Source organism: Centruroides sculpturatus, unplaced genomic scaffold (genome assembly GCF_000671375.1).
Source record: "Centruroides sculpturatus isolate CEXI.00-Female unplaced genomic scaffold, Cexi_2.0 scaffold826, whole genome shotgun sequence".
NCBI classification, from domain to species: Eukaryota; Metazoa; Arthropoda; class Arachnida; order Scorpiones; family Buthidae; genus Centruroides; species Centruroides sculpturatus.
This window is the reverse complement of record NW_019385054.1, coordinates 206,842-211,367: the sequence shown is the minus strand read 5'-3', so window position 1 is coordinate 211,367 and position 4,526 is coordinate 206,842. Positions and strand designations below refer to the sequence as shown.

General features: G+C 35.3%; 2 protein-coding genes across 2 annotated transcripts in view; one reads left to right on the top strand and one right to left on the bottom strand.

Moving 5' to 3' along the window:
* LOC111634001 (factor VIII intron 22 protein-like) overlaps nt 1–2,052 on the bottom strand; it is a 70,211-nt gene extending 68,159 nt beyond the window's left edge. Inside the window, exon 1 of the mRNA XM_023378670.1 lies at nt 1,790–2,052. The gene's annotated coding sequence lies outside the window, so the exon portion shown is untranslated. The remainder of the gene's footprint in view (nt 1–1,789) is intronic.
* A 128-nt stretch (nt 2,053–2,180) lies between these two features.
* The window catches only part of LOC111633996 (serine-rich adhesin for platelets-like), a 158,988-nt gene continuing 156,642 nt past the window's right edge, over nt 2,181–4,526 (top strand). Inside the window, exon 1 of the mRNA XM_023378663.1 lies at nt 2,181–2,330. The gene's annotated coding sequence lies outside the window, so the exon portion shown is untranslated. The remainder of the gene's footprint in view (nt 2,331–4,526) is intronic.

The following is a 4,526-nucleotide window of genomic DNA, read 5'->3' as shown; positions in this document are numbered from 1 at the left end:
CGTTACAAAATCAGAACACAGATTAATGACTAATAATTCACGTATTTATCCTTGGACTTTACAGTTCGTTTCATCAATCGCTATAAAAGAATGATAAATCGATACAAAGAACAAAAGATTATTTATATATATATATATAAAAAAATTAAACCTGGAATTTAAAAAAAAAATATACAAAAAAAAAGTAAAACTTTTATAGAAAATTGGAAGTCAGATGCAATATATTTATTTTAGCATTGATATAATGCTAATAAAAACTCAGTCAGTCATTTATCAAGGATTTTTCACAAGAAAAAATAAAGTTTTTACGGAAATTATCAAGCAGATTACTGCCAAAATCCCAAGGATGTCATAGCGATTGCATAGACTGGAGGCTATGAAGATGACAGCCCATTGGACTAGGGACATATATTAAGGTAGATAAGAAGTGTCACTTGTCATTGATAAAGATTAGCCAGGATGAAAGTTAAACAGCAAAAACAAGGGTGTAGTCTCTGATAACATTCTAAAAAACATTCAATATTGATGAGGTTTCCGAAATATTTCGATCTGTCACAAATAAGTTTAGATTTTATTGAATGACAAGAGTGACCAAAGATGTCAAGATATATAGGTCATCAACAAATCAATGAATAATTTAACATCATTAATAGCTAAATGTTAATATTTTACAGAAGAAAAATGAAAAAAATATATACAAGAAGAATAAATTTTCGAGGTTATTTTTGTAAATTTATTCCATTAAAAAAAATTGCAGATGGGAAATTAAAACCATTAATTGAGAAAACTGGCATGGTAAATTAATAGTTTAATAATGAATAAGCTCACCCGAACGTGGCCGAGTGATCAATTTTTAATACTTTAAAATGTTTTCTTTTCGAGTTTTTTTTTTTTAATGCAAAAATTAAAAATAGCAATGATTTAAATTTACACAAACAGAATAAATCATTTTTAAATCTATGATGCTAATTCAAGAGAAGTTTGGGAAGGTTTCAAAATTATAATTACTCCCAGTACAATCCGTAGAAGTTTTTAGATTACCTCCATACTATAAATAATTCTAATTAATCGAATACAGTAGCATGTTTCTACTATTTTTTTTCCTTCTTTCTTTCAAGCTAATCTTACCTAGTACAAAACAATTTTCTATTTTAATCTCACTTAAATTTAGCTAGGTCCTATATTAACCGAAATAATAGCTTAACTGCACGCACCAGTTGCGAAAAACATGTAATATATTAACGGGTGTAGAGTTTCAATTAATAGAAAAACATCGTCCTTGAATATGTATCCATGCACGTATAGTTAAGACCAAATTTAGAGTAGTGTTTACTGAAAAATTCAATTTTTAAAGTAACTATTTTAATCAGCACACTAGTATCTGTTTTGTTAATTTGTTATATGATACGGTCTCATCACATCGAAGGATAGAAAAAAAGAAAGAAAGAAGAAAAATGCCTCCTTAGCTGAGGACGAACCTCTTGACCTTTGACTGCAGATACATAGAAGTTATACAGCTTTATCAATCAGTCCTTTCTACGACGGCAAAGAACGAAACAGCTTAAATTTCGAGTGTTTAATTTTTGACTATTATAGAAACCGGTAGGGAAAATATACGACTAGGTGAGGATCGATCGTAAAAAAAAGTGAAAAGCATGGCCCATAATTTACATAAATTTTCGATACTTTTCATCATCAGCTGTTCCAGATGCTAGCGTGACGAATAGAGATCTCATTAGTCGAAGAAAAATAAAGCAAATGGAGAGAATATAAATCGTTAAGTACTTACAGTCACCAATATGGCGTTGTGGTATTTAATACGGTCCCGTCCAAAACAGAGAGAGAGAGAGAGTGTTGTGTATGTGAGAGAGAGATAGATAAGAATTCGATCCAATCACCATTGACGGCGACCGTTTTGCGGTCATCTCTACCAAAACTCGACACCGTTTATCCAGACATTTTAAAGTAGAAACCACCGACACAAATACACTCGCGCCCAACCCAATCTGCCATAACTGTCGTAGCTGGCAGCTTTCCAAAGCGTGGGTGCTCTCTCTCTCTCTCTCTCTCTCTCACTCCGAGGGAGGCAAGCACTAGGGGTGAAAGACAACCAATGAGCGTCACACAGACTACAACCCTGCTAAGAGCATGCGCCTTCAACAGACGAGTAGTTGGAAAATCGGTCTGTGCATTCTCCGTAGTGCGTCATATCTTAACTGTCTCTACAGTCCAACACTTTTACCATCGAAACTCTGGATATATATAATAAATACCGGTGGTTAATATAAGCATATACGAGTTAGCTAACATCCTCGATGCTCTTTGTCAAGGTAAGTGTGTGTGTATGCTATGTGTTGCGATCCATGACAGATACACTGTCTGCCAGGCTAGATGCTCGACTAGAAGCTAGGCCAGACGGGGTGGGGGCCTGTTCCACACTTTATTTTCTATTTAGTTACCGTGTAAAATGTCTAATCTTAAATGTATTTACGTCATTTAAAACTATACGCAAGATCCTGTAATGGAGAAGAGTTATGGCGTCGATCCCTATTATGGAGAAGTCCCGCTTAACCTATTGAAAGTAGTCTGTTTCAGTTCCTCATCAACTTGCTATCCAGTTGTAAATTACAATAGCTGTGTAGTGTTAATTATTATTATAGAGCGTAACGTCGTTTGTGTCTTGCCGTCTATAATTTGTATATATGGCACGAAACCTTATAAGAATAACCAAGAATTAAAACTCTTTTTACCTATAATAATATATAAGATCGCTATCGAAAAAAAAATTAGTTTCTTTCGCTTTATTTTCTAGTTATTTTCTATATAATATATTAACAAAATGGTAATTTAGAGAATGAGTGTGAAGTGTAAAGTGGGACGACATGATTGGGATCTCATCATCCTCTTACGAGATTTTTTAACCATTTACATTTCTTAATATTACAAATTGACCGCTCAGTTTTTATGGTATATACGTTCATTTACGAGTAAAGATGCCCGTTATACACTAGATTCGTACAGTACGTGGGATAGAACGATATAACGTATAGATCATTCCGGTTGCCGGCGATGTCAGTAAAATATCGCGGATTTGTCGGAGGTTCTCTAGCATTTGTGACTTACGAATATATTTCTTTCGTGTAATTTCGGATGTTGTAGCATAGTATGTGTGTTCACAAACAGACAAACAACAGTTAAATGTAGAAATCCTTACAACGATCACGTGGTATGTGACATTTCAGTCTGCCAGACTGTTACGCAGTGGAACGTCGCGTCAGATACGGGAGATGGATTTCTGTACGCCAGAGACCTTTGGTATGCGATATACAAGGCTGGGGAGCTGAGAGGAACGGAGGTTAATAGAATGAATGGCCCGAAACAAGTTGGAAACTATAGTTCAGGTATATCTTGTAACGATAAGGCTCTCTTCCCTATTCGCGCGTGGAGAGAGAGAGAGAGAGGGACCATCGATTACTGGCGATAATTTCTGAGACGTAGTTGTGTAGCAGACATTTCCGATATAACTTGGCTATACTCTCGCGGACTCATCGTAACGCTTATAAATTACATAAATTATACCCTTTCAACACACTACACGATTCTAAAAGAACTCCAATATAAAAAAAAAAAAAAAACGAAAACGAAAGATTCTCCAACAGTTGCCATTGGCAAAAAAACGAAACCGTTAAGGAAATTTTGGCGCCATTTTTTTATTTTTTTATTTTTAATATAAGTAAAATGACACCGTTCCTGGGAACAATTTGAATACGTGTGTGACGAAGTAGAGAGAAAGGTTGTAAAATGTCACGTTTAACTCACGAATAGAGAAAGTATATGACCGGACCTGTATGTGACTAGGTCGTCAGTACAGAATCAGTTTTTATATATACATGTATATATATATATATATGCCGTACACGAAACAGGTTCCTTAAAGTCCTGGGACGGTAGCAAGCAGAGTGGTTTTGCGGTCGAGCCAATGAGAGAACGCCACAATCTATTAAGTGATCCAGGCGCACTTTTTTGTCTAGACTGTACCTCCCTAGTTAGCAATGCAAGAGTTGACCTGGCGGCGATTATCAAACTCTCCTGATATGTTCCCGATTTTGCGTATTCACGTATACGGCATATGCGATAAAGTTTCTGTAACATTTTGACAACTCTTTGGCATTTTTGCTTACCTCTGCATTAATATTGTAACTCTACACAAACCGGAACTCCGTACTTTCTAATGTCAGAACATAGGTACATTTATCATATTCGTGACTAGAGCATTTATACAGTACCTTTACAGATTCTTTCATGTTAGCCGTTTTGATTCGACTTTAGAAAACTGTATACAAGTCGACCCCCCCTATAACACTGTTGATAATTCCGTTTTATATGAATTCCATGTTGTACGAGTCACTTAGATTTTACAAATACGTGTGCCGGGCTGTGAACGGCTGACGTATTTCTAAAATCTAAGTAACTCGTACAACATGGAATTCATATAAAACGGAATTATCAACAGTGTTATAGGGGGG